The sequence below is a fragment of the Rana temporaria genome, chromosome 1 (assembly GCF_905171775.1).
Source record: "Rana temporaria chromosome 1, aRanTem1.1, whole genome shotgun sequence".
NCBI classification, from domain to species: Eukaryota; Metazoa; Chordata; class Amphibia; order Anura; family Ranidae; genus Rana; species Rana temporaria.
Window position 1 is genome coordinate 256,795,642 of NC_053489.1, and position 19,572 is coordinate 256,815,213.

At 40.6% G+C, this 19,572-nt stretch overlaps 1 protein-coding gene across 1 annotated transcript in view; it reads left to right on the forward strand.

Annotated features, from left to right (window-relative positions):
- Positions 1-672: 672 nt before the first annotated feature.
- Positions 673-19,572, forward strand: part of CEBPE (CCAAT enhancer binding protein epsilon) — a 32,586-nt gene continuing 13,686 nt past the window's right edge. Inside the window, exon 1 of the mRNA XM_040354555.1 lies at positions 673-833. The gene's annotated coding sequence lies outside the window, so the exon portion shown is untranslated. The remainder of the gene's footprint in view (positions 834-19,572) is intronic.

Here is a 19,572-nt window from a genome sequence, read left to right on the forward strand (position 1 = left end):
ATGTACGGAGTCAAATTTAGAGAAAATTAGCATTGGCCGGGTTATGGATTGTGGCTGCCAAAGGACAGAGAAGTATGGATATTTCAAAAGAGCTGAGATTTTTTATTTATTTTTTAATTAACTTTTCTTTTACATAATCCCACCATTCAAAGAAACCTTGAGTACTTGACATGAAAAGTGATCCCATGTTTACAGATATTAGAGAAGGAATAACATACCCACCACTAGTACTCTTTCTTCTAGGCTAATAACCATATGCACACGTCTTCACAGTCCTTCATGTGATCACTTTTGAAAATGTCAGTTTATTCCAACTATTTAAAGCAAGTGCACATAGACTAAGAAAACTAAGCCTAGACAAACACACACGTCCTGCTGATTTATTGTTCCAGACAAAACCAATGATTTTATAATTGTTCCTTAATTTCTGCAATGCGTTCATTATACCTTGCATCTGCAAGTTAGAAGATAAGAGGTTAATAACCAGTCCTAGGCCCGCTGTGAGGTAGCCGTTACTGGGTTCTGTGGGGGCAATGTGGTGAGAGCTGATAAACTCAGAGCAGTGTCTGGATTGCACCAGCCCCATTAGGAAATCAGTTGTCTTCCTGATTAGCATATCATGGGGGGGTGGAATCTGTCAGAAAAAGGGAGGGTACATATAATGATGCAGAAGATGACCCCCCCTCCCCAAACTTGTTCACTTCAGACCTGCTTTTAACTTAAGGTGTCATTAAGGGACCCCTAAGAAAACTACTCTGGGGTGCAAGATATCAAGGCTTCATATATCCCACAAGTGACAGACGAGTGCACAAAAGAAAAGAACATTGAGACAGGTAAAAATGATTGCTAAGATCACTTATCTCTTGTATATGTAGTATAAGCTATGAGACTGACATACGGGAAGATAGGTAGATAGGAATAGATAGATTGAAGGATAGATAGATAGATAGATAGATAGATAGATAGATAGATAGATAGATAGATAGATAGATAGATAGATATAGATTTTTTTTTAAATACCAGATCCTAATACACATCTAAGCTATAAGACTGACATACGGGTAGATAGGTAGATAGAAAGAAAGAGAAAGAAAGAAAGAAAGAAAGAAAGAAAGAAAGAAAGAAAGAAAGAAAGAAAGAAAGAAAGAAAGAAAGAAAGAAAGAAAGAAAGAAAGAAAGTGAAAAGGATAGATAGATAGATAGATAGATAGATAGATAGATAGATAGATAGATAGATAGATAGATACATAGATAATTATGTGTGTGTATTGTTAAGCAGACGTGTACATTGGATAAAAAAGAAATGTGCATTACATATAGTACAGTATATTGTACAAAAGAAAATATAATGGTACGAAAGAAAAAAACATTGACACAGGTAACAATTATTGCTAAGACCACACTCATCTGTTTTATATGTAATTTAAGCTATAAGACTGACATACGGGTAGATAGATAGAAATATAAAGAAAGAGAAAGAAAGAAAGATAGATAGATAGATAGATAGATAGATAGATAGATAGATAGATAGATAGATAGATAGATAGATAGATAGATAGATAGATATTGTAGATAGATAATTATATATTTGTGTATTGTTAAGCAGACATGTAAAGTAGATAAAAAAGAAAAGTGCATTACATATAGAAAGGAAGAGAAGGAAAGATAGATAGATAGATAGATAGATAGATAGATAGATAGATAGATAGATTCAATTAGATTTATTTTTTAAAATAACAGTTCCTAATACGCATCTATACTTAAAAATAATTGATAATTATATATGTGTGTGTATTGTTAAGCAGACATGTACATTAGATAAAAAAAGAAAAGTGCATTACATATAGTACAATATATTGTACAAAAGAAAATATAAGAGTACAAAAAAAAAAAGAACAATGACACAATTAACAATTATTTCTAAGATCACTCATCTGTTTTATATGTAGTATAAGCTATAAGACTGACATACGGGTAGATAGATAGAAGTAGATAGAAAGATAAAGATCAATAGATAGATAGATAGATAGATAGATAGATAGATAGATAGATAGATAGATAGATAGATAGGATAATTATTTATGTGTGTATTGTTAAGCCGACATGTAAATTAGATAAAAAAGAAAAGAAAGAAAAAGAAAAGTACATTACATATAGTACAGTATATTGTTATTTTTATTATTTTCTCATGAAATCAATAACATAGCACATAATACTGTAACAGAATATCGAATTCTCTGATATTTGTTATAAGTAAAACTGAAGATGACTATGATACAAGAAAAACTAGTACAATGTGCAGGTGAGAAGGCAGATATTCCACATATTCGGAGAAAGTGTAGAATTATTTGTATTAAAATTCGAGGGTACTACTATTATCTATTTTAGGTGGCTGTATCTCCATTCATTCCTTATTTAAAACTAGGTATTAATGAGTAAGGAACACTACATTCATTTACAAGTTTTAGTGTGAATGAAGATGGAAAGTCAAACTAGTACAATATTATCGGCCATGTAGGCCATTGTTGACACTTGATACAAATGTTTTGGCACAACTGTGTCTTTGTATGAAGTTAGAAAGATCGTATCATCCATAACTGGTGATGGCAAGAATGTAGAGGGATACAAAGTTTTGTCTCGTGTTCTGTTCATCTCTGCTTTTAAAACAAAGATAAAAAAATCAGGTTACCACCCTAAATAAATATGGCGACCTTACAACTAATTTGTAGGGAAGAGATTGTCCTCCAGGTGCCAGATAATTATTTTTAAATTAGATCCTTCAAAACTTGAACAGCAGCTTTATTTACATTGATTAGGGATGTTAATAAATTTGGCACGGGCTAAAAACGTAGTAATTTATATTGTTTATGTAGAAAAATGACATTGGGGCAAATTTACCAAAAGTAGAGCGTGCAAAATCTGGCGTAGCTCTGCATAGAAACCAATCAACTTCAAGGTTTTATTGTCAAAGCTTAACTGAACAAGCTGAAGTTTGAAGCTGATTGGCTACCATGCACGGCTGCACTGAATTATGAGCGCTCCAGTTTTAGTAAATCTCACCCAAAGTTTTGTTCGTTATTTATTTTACAAAGAACACAGGAAGAAAACATTAGGAACTGTCCTACTAATCCTGAATAACCTTTCACGGTCCAATTATAAATACAGTAAGGCAACACTTAAAAGTGATCGAGGACCCACTCCCCCCAGCTTCAACGACTGGAAACTAGACATAAATAACACACTTCCCTACAAAAAGTTCATATACATTAACAGAGGTTGTCCAGATAAGTATAACAAAATCTGGGATAGATGGCTTGAGTCCACAGACACATGCACTAAGGGTCCGTAAACCTATATATTCTTCTAGCGTACAATCTCATGAATAGCGTAGACACAAGGTTTTCCACTCATTTATAGTTACTGAGTCCATTGTTCAATCTGAATACGTTTTTTGATCTACTGTGCTTATATGTGTATAAGCCATATTTCTTTGTTTTATGCATTTCTCCAGTATTGCCTTGTAACTTGCAGAACTATGTTTCAAATGTAAATTGTTCAATAAAAACTTTTTTTTCAAAAAAAAGTGATCGAGGGATAGGGTCTCCGGAACACCCCAGCCTCCTCATTTATTTCTAAATTCAATCAATCTACAATAAGCCAGTGACTTAAAAGTACAAACCATTCTTTGGTATTCAGTTAACAACATACTGCTCTTGGTAACTGTCATTTAAAATTAAAAACACTAATAGTCAACCTTATGTAAAGAGAAGCAATCTTTTCTCATTTTGTCACAGGTGTAAAAAGGTCCCCCAAGACAGTAGAATCATGGCATCACTACATTTAAGCCTCGTACACACGATAGGATAGCCAGAGGGCAACGGTCTGAAGGACTGTTTTCATCAGTCCAAACCGGTCGTGTGTAGGCCCCATAGGTTATTTAACCTTCGGTCCAAAAAATTAGAACTTGCTTTAAAATTTAACCGATGGACGCCTAACCGATAGGTCAAAAGATCGTTAGTATGCAAAAGCATCGGTTAAAAACCCGCGCATGCTCAGAATCAAGTCGACGCATGCTTGGAAGCATTGAACTTCGTTTTTTTCAGCACTTTGTTGTGTTTTTTGTCACCGCGTTCTGACACGATCGGTTTGTTATCTGATGGTGTGTAGGTGCGACGGACCATCAGTCAGCTTCATCGGTTAACCGATGACCGTTCTAATAGGATGGACTGATCGTGTGTACGAGGCTTAACACAATTTAGGTCAAATAAAAGCAACAGCATCCAATAAAGTAAGGCTATTAAATGAGGTCTCTGGTAATCTCAGAATGGTTCCAAAAATACATTTTACAATTAGGTGTTGCATCTTATACACTTATGCTGCAATGGCAGGTATAATGTAATATATATAAATAAATAAATTATATAAAAATATGGTACAAATTAAATTCTTCCCTTGTATTATTTACACTGATGGGAGCAATATTACCTGATATACATAAAAAAGTGCATAGCATAGTGCTTTAGATAGTAACAGTACAGAAGTAACCAATATGTTTTATAAATCCATGCTGCAATTGCTGAGTAATTAGCAGCGGAAATTGGATTTTAACATAAATCAACAAAAACAGCAGTATATCTCAAGGAGTCGGAAGCTTTCAGCCATGTTGTGTAATTATTTAGTATAGCTACACCCAAAAGACTATTAGGCCTCGTACACATGACCGAGAAACTCGTCATAAAAGAAACATCATTTTCCTCGACGAGTTCCTTGTCAGGCTTGTCGAGAATCTTGTCAAGCTTTCTTTGCGTACACCCTGTCAAGACAAAATCTCGTCGTTCTCAAACGCGGTGACGTACAACACGTACAACGGCACTATAAAGGGGAAGTTTGATTCCACTGGCGCCACCCTTGGGGCTGCTTTTACTAATCTCATGTTACTGCATGTTAAGTAAAAGTTTGGTGAGAGACGATTCGTGCTTTTCAGTCTGTTACAGCGTGACGAATATGCTATTTCCATTTACGAACGCTACTTTTACTGAAGGTGCACTCCCGTCTCATACTTTATTCTGAGCATGCGCAGGTTTCTAAGCATACACACGAACGTGTTTCTTGTTGAAAAGCCAGCCCGACAAGAAACACGACGAGGAAATTAAGAAACTCCCGACGAGAAAAAAGAGAACTTGTTCTCTTTTTTTCTCATTGAGAACCACAACAGTTTTCTCGATGAAAAAGATACACACGACCGTTTTCCTTGGCAAAAAAGCTCTGCCACCAAGTTTCTTGATGGATGTTGTCGAGGAAAACGGTTGTGTGTACGAGGCCTGACAGTGTAATAACAATCTTGACACTGCTCTGGGGCAGAGGAAAGGATCTACATGTACACTACGAATATCACTTGTTTAGTGTCATGGCAGATTCTGGTATTCAGATTATTTGTACAAGCTATGTAGAGATCACACACAAAGCACTAAAAAATTATTAAGGAATTTTTGTAGGTAAATAATTTACTTACAGAAAGCAGAAAAACAAAAATATTCTATATTCTAGGACAGGATTAGGTTTCAATGTTTTAAAGTCATATAATCTGTGCAAAAACGAAAGTATTAATAGATATGCTTCCTTCGGTATTATTTAGTAAGTCTCATCTCTGAATAATTACATATACCACATAGAACCACAGATTACGAGTATAATCCGTTCCAGGAGAATGCTCGTAATCCAAAGTACTCGCATATCAAAGCGAGTTTCCCCATTGAAGTCAATAGAAACGAAAATAATTTGTTCCGCATTGACTACAATGGCATGCAATACCGCATGCGGCCAGAGGTGGGGGTGTAGGAGAGCCTCGGAAACAGGGACTGAGGACAGATCGGCTGACCTTGGCAAACCTTGGAAAGGCTCGGTACGGAGTATTTCCGTGTCTTTCCAAGCATTTCCGAACGGCGCCGATCGGCTGAGATCGGCGCCGTTCGTCTTCTCCCGGCTCCGGCGCCCCCCACCTCAGTCCAAACGCGGTACTGCACAACTGTCTGAATCCTACTCGTTTTGCGAGACAACACTCGCAAACCGAGTTAAGATTTTTAAAAATACAGTGCTCGTATTGCGAAACGCTCGTTAACCACATTACTCGCAATCCAAGGTTCCACTGTACTCTCCTGTGTTACACAAAGTCTACATATTTTTCAATAACATAATATTTGACTGTAAATGTTGAATAGTCTAGCTGTATTGTAATAACTGCTTTGGCAAATTATCCTACTTGAGTATTATATAACTATGTACTGAAAGACAACAGAACGATGCATATTAAAAAGACTTTGCATTATATGTCCTGGATTAAAACTATTGATAAGAATAAAGCAGTTTTAAATTACTATTACATTTCGTGCAGGGACAGTTCTAAACACGGGAAACATGCGCAACTTCACAGGCATACTATACACACCCCCCAGGTACAAAATTTAAAGGAATATTTCATATACTTTTATTGTTTCACTTTAAGCATTATTAAATGCATGTGGACTTATACGGTTCAGGAGGGGGGCGCTCGGATAAGGGTCTGGTAGGGATTTTTGGGGGAACTCCACAACATTTTTTTTTTAATTTTGGTGCGGGTTCTCCATAAAATCCATACCAGACCTGAAGGGTTCAATTTTTGGGGGAACCCCACGCCATATTTTTTTTTAAATGGCGTGGGGTTCCATACAAGACCTGAAGGACCTGATATGAAATTGGGGGGGACCCCACGCTTTTTTTTTGTTGTTCCTGCCGTTTTTCTCAATGACTTTGGTCTGTATTGCCGGGACCCGACAATTCATGAATAGCCACGAGTAGTTTTAAATGACTATTTTACCTCTAGAAATTACATTTTGTGCAGGGACAGTTCTAAACACGGAAAACATGCGCTACTTTACAGGCATACTATACACACCCCCAGGTACGAAATTTAAAGGAATATTTCACTTTTATTGTTTCACTTTTAAGCATTATTAAAATCACTGCTCCCGAAAAACATCAGTTTTTAAAACTTATTTTTGCATTGATACATGTCCCCTGGGACAGGACCCAGGTCCCCAAACACTTTTTATGACAATAACTTAACCTATAAAATTAACACTTTTAACGGTGTTCCTCGGCTTTTCGAATTTGTTGCGAACACCCCAAAATGTTCGCTGTTCGACTCGAACCTAAAGCTCATCCCTACTTTTTAGGACCCTCCCGATAGCAATAATAGGCTCTGATCTGAATAAATCTCAGGCAAATAATGGAAATAAAAGACCCAGGGTGAATAGACGAACATTATACACACCAAAACCGATGGGTGGCCTAGTAATGCTCTGATTAAGTACTACCATGCAGCACAACTGTCCCAACTGACTCGATTCCGCACACGACAGCCCAGACCACTCTGGATGTCGTTGGAGTCCGCCCTATACCCAAATAAGGAGATTAGTCACTTAATGTGGATGAAAGGGAAAGATATACCGACAATAGAATGCCCAACTTTATCCTTTTCTTTAAATTTATGGGACCGGCTGCTAGCCACTTATAGATTTAAATCCCGACATACCCCATTAGCTCCATTGTTTAACAATCCTTCATTCCCCCCTGGGTCTTCACCCTCATGATTTTACATGGTGGACTAATAAAGGTTTGCTACGAATAGCGGATCTCTGTGACCACAGAGGTGTTTTGTCGAAACAGGCCCTTCAGGAAAAGTACCATTCTCCCAAATTCAGAAATATACAGCTACCCTTAGATAGCACATTTCTTGACGATACTAAATAGCACCACAGAACTAACCACATCCACCTAAATGGAAAATTCTTTTAACAAACTCACTGGCCACATATAAAGATTTACATTACTTTGTCCTGGAGGTCCCCTACGATCCATTTCCACCTGCTGAAATCAAAACTATCATGGATAATGGTGAATGAACGCCTCTCGAGAAATTCTAAATGATAAAGTTGCATTGTTCGACAAAATATAAGACCCCTGGATCAACTATCTTACAGCTACATAATGAGATGGGATTGGCTCGGGAGTATCTTCCTCCAGGGCCAGAGTGCACCCCCCTTCACTACGCTCTATTCTTCTCTCTGATATCTCTTTTTCTCCTTCTCTCCTATCTCAATCTGAATGCCTTTCAATGGGCCATTGGACCAATTATGGTCCCTGAGACCACGTGGAAGTTAAACTAATGGGTCGCTTCGAATAGTGGTAGCAGAGGGGGGTGGGGATCTGCTCCCCACGGACCCCTATGCTACACATTGGGGTATATCTGTACTACCTGAAGCATTAGGAGGGGCTCCAAAAAAATAACTGCATTATATATGCGTTTCCCCCCTCAAAGCGCTGTACACCTCCAATGAGATAAGTGGGGAAGACACAGGCCATTTTTTTTAAACCTAGCCACTCGTGGTTGCTCCTACTTCTCATAAGTTCTACGGTGTATATTTACGGTTCCTCCTTTTATTTATTTGCGGTTTAGGTTTGACGTTTTCATATAAATCTAATAGGTGGATGATGCTATATTAAGTCCCACGTATATATTGGCTTATCAGTAATGCAACCAAATCTTCAACGATTTGTTAGTGTATAATTGCTTCCGCTCACAATGGCAAATGCTGATCTTGTACTTGTTAAAATTATCTGAATAAAAATATTGGAAAAGAAAAGTGATAAGATAAATATGAAAAACATTTAAGAAAAGTTACATAAAAATTGTCCAATACAAAAATTGTTAGTATTCTTCAAGAATATGATGGTTCTTAACAAGTAAGTCCAACCAAAATTGACACTTTAGTTCTTGGTACATACTGATGAAACTAGACCCCCTAGCAATGTTTATTATAAAAAAAAAGGTGGACAGGAACAAAGTCAGAAATGATAGCAGCCAGATACATCTGTTAGATCAGTTGTTCTTTTTTGAATCACAGACCCCTTTAAGAATCTGATGAAAGCTATGGACAAAAATACCTCACCAGAAATCTTCACATGAACACAGCTTTGCATGCAGTGAATACATACACTTTATTTTATTGACATTTGATTGCCTCATACATATATGACATACATAAAGTTTGAATAAAGTAAACAAAAAACTCACTCCATTTCATGCAAAAAATAATAGGCACTTGCAAAAATGAAATACAATGATCTTGTGCAAATTAATTAGAATAATCTCTTGCTATTATTGAAAGGCACAATATAGCAGTTGGGAAGAGAATGATGAGGCATGGGGTGCTGTATAGTGAATGTAAATGTTATTTTTTTATCTTACTCTCACGGACCCCTTGAAACCCATTCATGGACCACCAGGGGTGCATTCCATGCTAACAACCCCTGTGCTAGAGTATCCAAAATATACAAGAAGTTGCATACTAGCAGTGGCTTTTTTAAGAGAATCGAATGCTAAATTTTTCCCCCCTTTTTTTTTTTTTTTTTGAGAGTTCAACAAGAGGAACTATAAAAAAGGGCAGGTGAAACACTGAAAACTCTCAGGTGGACAGGAACACAGTTGGGGGTTATAACAGCCAGATCAATTTGTTAAAGTATTCAAAATATGCAAAAAAATAGGATCTGGCTTAGCCGAAGAGCTTGTGATTAGAGCCTGAGGCTCTAATTGGCTTGTTTTTTAGGGAATCAGTATTTGCTATTGTGTCACTTCCAGTTTCCGGCTTCTGGTCCTGGCCAATAAGGAGGCTGAAGATTTGGAAACTGGAATAACATGGAAGCCGCCGGGTATCAGGGGAGCCATAACAGCCAAGAGCTGGAGGGCTCCTTTTGTAGGTAAGTCTCACTGTGCCCTTTTGGTGAGTGTGGACTGCTGGCCAAACCCATTTAAATCTTTAGGAGCCAAATCATGTTATTTTCTTCTGGCCTTTTCTTAAGGCTAATTATGCAAGATTTTATTTAAAAATAAAAGGCATAAGTAGCTGGGAATTGTCTTTGGAGACAAGTACCAATGCAAAAAAACATAAAATAAGAAAATACTGTTCAGTGGAGATTCATGTAACTTGCATGTAAAGTTACTATTGCAATATGATGCACTTTATAAACAGTGGCCGAGGGCCTGCCATTTAGCCGCAGTAGAAGTACCACAGCTGAATGACAGTTTCCAGCAGGCTTGCTCACAAATAGAAACCAGTGGGAATCTGTCATTTAGAGGCAGTTGTATTTGGTCATTGTTATCACTAAGGATCCCTGATGACTTGTTTATATACAGAAGTCCAGAGGGATCTGTCATTTGCGATGCTAGTAGTGGCGCACAGTGGCGTCTCCAGCTTTCATATTTAGGGGGGGCACATGGGGGGACAGGGACAAAAGTAGGGGGGCCAACTATAAAATGCAATTATATATATATATCCTGGGGCCCTTTACTACGATCCCACTATGGGCCCTTTCATATGTTCTGCAGTGAGCTCCCTTCCTACTATACTGGGGCCCCCCAGGGTGGCAGAAAACAAGAGATATATGTCACCAGCACACCAAGAAAATATAAGGGTCCAAAGCAGTGGGAGAACTATCATTGTTGCAAAGGTTGTCTTGCCACCTGGCCCTGGTGTTCTGCCACAGTGAAGATCCCCAGCTGTCCTGGCCCTGCTATTTACAGTGCTGGTCTGGCATCTGTCTCCTTGGCAGCGGCGGCAGTCTATTAGGACCTAGTGCTGGTGACATTATGGGTGCATGCAGGGGAAGGCTGGCACTATTGGTTATAGAGAGCTGAGCCCCCAGCTGGTCACCTAGCAGCAGTAATGCTGTATAACCTTCTCTGTTGACATGCTGATCGGCATGTGATCCAGGTGATGCTCCCAGTCAGATCTAATAAACACAGTAATTATTAGCATCAAGAGTACAACCACATATATATAATCAACCGTATGATCAGCAGCCATGTGGGCTCTATGCCTGTAAAGTGTGGGCTTTGATCAATAAAATCACTGATATTTATGACTAGGATTTGACTAAGAGCATCACCTGGATTGCATCCCGATCAGCATATCAGAGAAGGGTCCACTGCTGCTAAGCAACCTGCAGGGAGCTCAACTGTCTACAACCAATAGAGATGTGTTTGAAATCCCACATGCCCGATCACGCCACGAAGCCGACACTCCACAGTGCTAATCCATGTATGGGCTGCCTAAGAGCTAAGACCAGCCATAGACAGTTTAAATCTCAGCTGGTTCAGCAGAAACTGGCTGAGATTTGAACCATTAATGAGCAGATTCTCTTATAATTATCACTAGTGGTTGCTGTATAGCCACTGGTGATAATCACTGTTTGTCGGGAGAATATAATTGCTGGGCAGGAGGGATATTCCCCTGTCACCACTGTCTGTTGATGGGGGAATCATGCAAGTTTCTTTCCTGCAATCTGTGGATGCAGGAAAGAAATTTGCACCGTATATTATCTGCCTAACTGAAAGTGAAAGTAAATTGTGAATGTTTTGAAAGAACAGGAGAGGGGGAGGGAGACAGATGGGGGGGGGAGAGAGAAGGGATGGAGATAATGTAGTTCAGTGATTACAGTGTACTGCAGTCTGCAGTGCACACACTTAAACACGGTCCAGGCTAGAATATCTGGTTGTGTGAGCGCTCGCATTATGCAGTGATGGCGAGCAGAGGGAGGGGGAGGAATCCCCCGCAGAGCTGACTGGGGACGCTCTCCCTCTCGGGGAGCAAAATACAAAAATTTTGGGGGGGGGCACATGGTGGGGCACAGCATGATGTTGGGGGGGTCAGGGCCCCCTCTGGCCCCCCCCTAGGGACGCCCCTGGTGGCGCAGTAGCGTCATTGGTTGGCAAAACTTTGTGGCAGTGCTCAACTGTTATTGATGAGGATGAACTTTGCTGGACAACATGATTGACTTTTGATTTACACTGTAACCCTGTGAGTAAAAAAGGGCCCCAAAACCATTAATATAGACAAGGCCCTCTTGTTCTAAAGGGAGCTTTCACATTCTGCTAAGTCCCCTCTGCTGACCCCTACATCACCTTTTGGAGACAGGATGTATGGATGAAGCCCTTGTACTCTCAACATGGTGACAAGGTACCCTGCAAGGGGGAGGGGGGCAAAGCCCCCCCCCCCTGCAAGGTACCCTCCCAAAGCTCACCTCTTTGTGTCCCCATTTTTTTTTGCTGATTCTGACATTTGTTATATTAGTATAATACAAGTATTACATTTGACAACAAATTTAATCTACTGACATAATTGAAAAAAATTAAATTGCCTATAATTTCAATGGGCAACTTTCCGTAGTACAAAAGAAGTAACAGCAACACTAGAAAGTTCAAATTTGCACCCCGTTCAGGTAATGTTACAGTCAGAAGATATTTCAAGCCATGTTTATAACTGACTTGTAGCTGGCAGAATAAGCCTCCTAAAAAAAAACATGCTAGTGCTTCTTTAGCTCCAGTTCATTCACATACATACACATGTAAAAATGTACTTAGTCCCACGGAGGGGGTGGCTTTACTTAAACTGTAGTGTGCAAAATCTGATGCAGCTGTGCACATAAACAAATCAGCTTCCAGATTTTATTGTCAAAGCTTAAAGGGTATGTCCACTTTCGTGGGGTAAAAAAATAGCAAATAAAGAAAAAATAATATAGCGTATACAATTGCGACACAAATCATATTGTAATTGAATGTTATTAATTTTCCTTTCCTTTTGAAACTGCAGCCACTGTAATTTTCTGAAAATGAAGTGCAATATGGCAACCTGGAGTTGTTCTGTACACAGAATGTGTACTAACCACCCCCAGAAACATAATTTCCTGTTTGTGTGATGGCTCACCAATTTTCCCAGAAGTCTGCCTAAGATACAAGTCTGGCCTCGTACACATGACCGAGTTTCTCGGCAAAAACCAGCAAGAAACTTGCTGTTTTTTTTTTTTTTTGCAGAGGAAACCGGTCGTGTGTACATTTTTCGACAAGGAAACTGTCGAGGAACTCGTCGAGCCAAAAAGAGAGCATGTTCTCTTTTTCCTCGACGGGAATGGAGAAAATTGGCTCGCCGAGTTCCTTGACAGCCTCACAAGGAACTCGACGAGCAAAACGATGTGTTTCGCCCGTTGAGTTCCTCGGTAGTGAGTACGAGGCCTCAGATTTCAGGCACCCCCTGCAATAAAAATGCAATTTTGCAGGTCCAGCAGATTTCCTCATTATTGCTCTCCATGTGTCACAGCTGGTTGATAATTCTGAAACCACTCCTATTAGACCCACTGATCACAGATGCACAGAGGAACAAACAGTGATTCCTTCTGAATAACAAAAGGTAGGAATCTGCAGCAAAGTTTGTTATAATCCTTGCAAAGTACATATATCATCCAGAGGGGAATGTTTTCTCAATAAAAGTGGAGTTACGCTTTAGCTGAAGTTAGAAGCTGATTGGCTGCACAGCTGCACCAGATTCTGAGTGCTCCAGTTTTAGTAAATCCCCCCAGGTACCTTCCATTTAGTTTCATTCATAGGGGAACAAAAAGAAAAGATTGGCCATACATTTGATGACCGCCCCAGGGTATGTCTACATAAGCAGGAATGAGCAGAGTGAATTCAACAGAAATTTATTTGTAAACTCATTATTATAATAATTTATAATAAATAAATAAACAATTATTAAATATTTTTTTTTTTATTTTTTTTTTACAAAACTTCAGAAGAAAATATTTGTGGTGAGATGATGAGTTTTTCTTTAACCACAAGAGGAAGTTTGGATACAGTGCTCATATCAGGCTTGTACTTGCTAATGCCACTTACCACATTCTCCTAAAAGAGTCAGCTCATATGTGGGTGTTTAACATAGGAATATATAGAAGACAGAACTAACTAGTGTAAAATAGAAAGAAATCAATAAGCTTAGAAGGACAATATTTGGAATGGCTTCTTAATTAAATAATAATAAAAAAAAGAATCTGACACTTTTTTTTTACATATTTTATGTAATACAAGGATTAAATTGAACCTGCACTCTGATCATGTGGGATAAAAAGTTTACTTTATTTTACCTACTCCCCAGCAGTAAATACTCACAATTACTTTACTCCCCTGCCACTCTATTTAGCTGACAGGAGCAGCAGAAGTTACACTGTGCAAGCTACAAGTCATTGAAATTGTAGCTTACACAGGGTTATGGACTTTTACCAGACACCAAGCACCATCACATTCACATGGAGGAATAAGGTGTCACATGTTCCTCCCTACCCATGAATACCTGGTAAGTTCTTTGCTCTTGGCAGCTGACCAAAACTACAGGTTGTTTAATAAAGATAAGAATGTGCTAATGGGGAAGGGGCCATTAAAGTTAACCTGTTGCTTTGTCCAGCATGCCACCAAACTTGACTGCAGTTTAGATTTTACTAAATAATTCTGTATGACCTAAAGTAAGGCATTGGGGGATACTATTTCTAAAAAGTTTATGAAACTTCAAGTTACATGACTTTTATGCTGGCCCATTGGCTTCAATACTTTCTGAGACCAAGAACAAGCATACACACCTGGCAAGTTTAAAGCCCAACTCCAGAAAGATGAAAAATGCTTATTATATCTAGGAGTGCGGCAATAAGGTGTCCCACCAGTGCTAGCACCGGTCTCCCACAGCCACCTTTGTAAACTGTGATGTATTTATAGCCACCAAGGCTGTGCCCACAGAGCTGTGGGAAAAGTAGGGTGCCAGAGCTGGCTGGAGCAGGGTATAGGGTATGTAACCACAACCTGTACAGTACTGTCTACACATAATAAGCTTTAATCTTTGCAATGTGTCCGGAAGGGTAACTACTGCAAGGGTGGATTTTTTCATAATCCTGGAGTTGGTCTTTAAGAAAATGAGCAGTCCTTAACTATTCATGGTCAATGACTCGAATTATTGAAGTAAGGGAGTCATCATGGCAGTCAAAGAGCTAGCATTTTCAGGGGAGGTGAGCAATGATAGCCCCCATGTCTTTCTTATGACAGATGTACTTTAAGGTCACAAAAAAAAACTGATAGGGGTTCACATATGAAAAGTATGCCAACAAGAAGATAAAACATAAGCAGATTTTTTTTTGTTTTTTAAATCAAATTCTACAATATACATTTTGAGTGAACCTTTCAAAACTTTAAAGAAATAGGTACAAATATGACCTTAGCAAACTATCTGGATGAGAAAGCCACTGGGTACCTAGGCATCACAGAGACGCATTTTGTGTGATCTCTAACAGAGCATGATCCGAGAGACCGCTGGGGAGACTGACCTCCTGGACATGCGCCAGCAGAGATGAATTGGCAAATGCCAGAAAATGTTATTTTAAAAAAAACATCTTGTGTTACAAATAGCTAAATCTCATGAGGTGTCTGCCACCTCCTGGATCACTGCCTGTTCTTTACAATTGACAAATATTTTTTTTTATAGAAGCCAGGAAGTATATGCTTTTGCTATACTTCTATTACTTTGACAGGAAACTTGCAGCTCTCCTACACACAAGCCGCAGAGTCATTAGTCCACCCCTCCTCTCCTCTTGTCCAGAACAATTTGTATTCTTTGAATAGACAAGTGAGAGGAGGGCCAGAAAGGATGGCTTGTTTAAAGGACATCTGTAAGTCCCCTGTTGGAGCACCGGACATATAGCAAAAGCCAGAGGCGTAACTAGAACCTACAGGGCCCCCGGTGCAAGAAATCATGAAGGCTCCTCCTGACCCCCGGGGTGACCCAGCCCCATGCTTTAGTTGGCCCATGTGTCACCCGTGTACACATGGATAGGAAGAGCGGCGGGGGGCTGTATATAGAGGAACCGATCCCCTCCATTTTCTACCTGCAGCCGTGACTGCAGGAGGAAAATTAAAGGTATTGGTAACTCTATATGCCACCCGCTGCCCCTCCTATTCAGGTGTACAGGGATGAGGCATGGCCCCCCTGAAGCATGGGGCTGGGATGAGTGACAGTGAGCGGTGGTGGCAGTGATTGGGGGGAATAGGATGGGATCAGTGGTGGCAGTGGTGGTGGGTTGTATGAGTGGCAGCAGTGGTGGGGGGGAAGGGATCAGTGGTGGCTGTGAGGGGGGTTAGATCACTGGCAGTGGTGATGGTGAGGGGTGGAGGGATCAGTGGCGGTGGTGGGATCAGTGGTGGTGGTGGTGGTGGGATCATGGTGGTGGGATCAGTGACGAGGGTGGTGGGATCGTGGTGGTGGTGGGGGGATGGGATCGTGGTGGGGGGATAGGATCAGTGGTGGCTGTGAGGGGGGAAAGATCACTGACAGTGGTGAAGGTGAGGGGTGGTGGGATCAGTGGTGGTGGGTGGCATCGGTGGCAGGGGTGGTGACATCGGTGGTGGTGGGTGGGATCAGTGGCAGGGGTGGTAGGATCGGTGGTGGTGAGTGGCATCAGTGGTGGGTTGGTGGTTACATTGGTGGTGGGATCAGTGGAAGGGGTGGTTGGATCGGTGGTGGGGAGTGGCATCAGTGGTGGGGGTGGTGACATTGGTGGTGGGATCAGTGGCAGGGGTAGTGGGATCGGTGGTGGTGAGTGGCTACAGTGGTAGGGGTGGTGACATTGGTGGTAGTGGTGGGATCAGTGGCAGGGGTGGTGGGGTCGGTGGTGGTGGGTGAGATCAGTGGTGGTGGGTGGGATCAGTGGCAGGGGTGGTGGAGTCGGTGGTAGTGGTGGGATCAGTGACAAGGGTGGTGACATCAATGGTGGTGGTGGTGGGTGGGATCAGTGGCAGGGGTGGTGGGATCGGTGGTGGTGGGTGGCATCAGTGGTGGGGGTGGTGACATTGGTGGTGGTGGGTGGGGTCGGTGGTGGGATCGGTGGTGGTGATGTTGGCAGTAAGAGGCAGAGGTAGTGGTGGGGGAGGATGGCACCACCCTTGCCACTGATCGCACCCCCATCCCATGGGGGAATAGGGATAAGATCTGTGGTGGTGGGGGGGGTCAGTAAGAGGCAGAGGTTGGGGCCCGTGCGCGGAAGGAAGGGATGGCACCGGACAGTGGAGAACATGCGGGCGGGCCCCCTGACAGCGGAGAATGGGCGGGCTGGCCAGCGGGCCCCCCCACAACGACGGAACTCCAGGGCCCAGTCGCATGTGCGACTGTTGCGACCCTGGTAGTTCCGCTACTGGCAAAAGCTATACCTCCTGGCTTCAATGAAATTGTAAAAAATAGGCAGCAATCCAGGAGGTGGCATACACCTTTCAATTTAACTATTTGTAACCCTAAAAATAAAAAATAAATTAAAATCTATCTTCTTATAAGTTATGAAATATAGTGTTTTTGATCATGTCAGAACATTATTTTGCATAACAACAATTCAATGAAGATGTTAAGTGGCTGAACTCTTTTTGAAAGAATTTCTTAAATATTTTCTTTTTTTTTTTCTTCAATTTTTACATGAATATTTCCCCGACCAGTTGGTAAAGTTTATTTTATTTTTATTTTTTACTTGGCTATGTGTACTTTCCCATAATACTTGTCTTAACCACTTCCAAACCGCCGTACGTCTTTATACGGCCTAACTTTAAAGATGTATATCTCGGTAACGGCAGCAGCTACCGAGGTATCTATATTTAGTGTCAGCGGTTCTGTTAACGATAACAGCGGTCTCCGCGGCGGATTCGCCGCGAGATCGCCGTTATCGGCGGCGGGAGAGGGCCTCCCGCCGCTCTCCCGCGCCCTCCGCCACTTACCGGAGCCGTCGGTAGCGGCGGAGGAGATCGGGTGCGTTCGGCTGCTGACTGGGGACGAGACTGAAGGAAAAATCTCCTTCGCCCGTCCCCGTAGCTCTGCTGGGCGGAAGTGACGTCAAAACGTCAGTCCCGCCCAGCCTCTTAAAGAAACATTTTTTTTTTTTTGTCATTTGAAAAAATTACAGTTTCAAATTTTTTTATTTTTTTTTTTGCATTTTAGTCTAAATATGAGATCTGAGGTCTTTTTGACCCCAGATCTCATATTTAAGAGGACCTGTCATGCTTTTTTCTATTACAAGGGATGTTTACATTCCTTGTAATAGGAATAAAAGTGATCATTTTTTTTTTCCAGTGTAAAAAATAATAAAATAAATAAAAATAAATAAGAAATTTTTTTTTTTTTTTTTTAAAGCGCCCCGTCCCGACGAGCTCGTGCGCAGAAGCAAACGCATACGCGAGTAGCGCCCGTATATGAAAACGGTGTTCAAACGACACAAGTGAGGTATCGCCGCGATCGTTAGAGCGAGAGCAATAATTATAGCCCTAGACCTACTCTGTATCTCAAAAAATGCAACCTATAGAATTTTTTAAACGTCGCCTATCAAGATTTTTAAGGGTAAAAGTTTGACGCCATGCCACGAGCAGGCGCAATTTGTAAGCGTGACATGTTGGGTACCATTTTACTCGGTGTAACATTATCTTTCACAATATATAAACAAATTGGGCCAAATTTATTGCTGTCTTATTTTTTAATTAAAAAAAGTGATTTTTTTTCCAAAAAAAGTGCGCTTGTAGGACCGCTTCGCAAATATGGTGTGACAAAAAGTATTGCAATGATCGCCATTTTATTCTCTAGGGTGTTAGAAAAAAATAAATATATAATGTTTGTGGGTTTTAAGTAATTTTCTAGCAAAAAACAATGTTTTAGTCTTGTAAACACCAAATCTGAAAAAGTAGAGAAGTGGTTAAATTCACATACTTTCATGTACACCAATTCCATTTCAAATCAGGCTAATAAGGACTGCATATATTGGTTGCGGAATAGAAAATAAGGGTTTGGGGCACCAGTAGGTGACACAACATGACATTTAAAGTGTCTGCAGTTTTGGTAATAAATTACAAGCACTGGGGTCAAGTTGTGGCGGATATGTATAGATCACTCAAATGTCCAGTACAGTATAGACATATGTCAGGAAGCAGAGTTGACACCTAGTGTAATAATTGTTAAACTGGAAAATGAGGATCTCAAACTAGCCATACATTAGCTGAACGATAGAAATTCAATAGATTCTTCTATCCACATGTGGGTAGGTGGAGCGTGATGTGGCAGGCAGAAAGCTCACAGGGGTTGATTTACTAAAGTTAAATACACTGTGCACTTTCCAAAGTGCAGTTGCACTCTGCAAGTGTATTTACTCTAGAGTTTACAAAATTAGGTAAAGCTTCACTTTGCAAAGAATACCCAAACATATGTAAGGGAGATTTAAAAAAACTGAATTTTTGATTGCAGAGCCTCTGCTCATTTACTAAGTTTTGAAGCAACTGCTCTTGCAGAGTGCAACTGCAAAGTGTACAGTTTATTTGCCTTTAATAAATCAAGGCCACTGATTCCAAGTGTAGTAACAGGAATATATTGTAACAAAATTCTAGAAGTACACAACAGGCCCGGCGGGGGGAAGCAGCTTGGCCAAAAACACTTACAAGGTGCAACAGTGATGGGACAGTAGCCTGGAGATCCACTGATGCCGACATCATCTGCCACGAGGAGCAGAATACAGCCTTGCCAATCCATACCCAAAGGGGAAGTTTTCATTTTCCCTACTCCTCAGGTACCTTTCCCTGGCTCTAAGTACTGTCTTTGTCAGATCGGTGACCTTTCCCTATACTAGCCACTTGTAAAATGCACACCA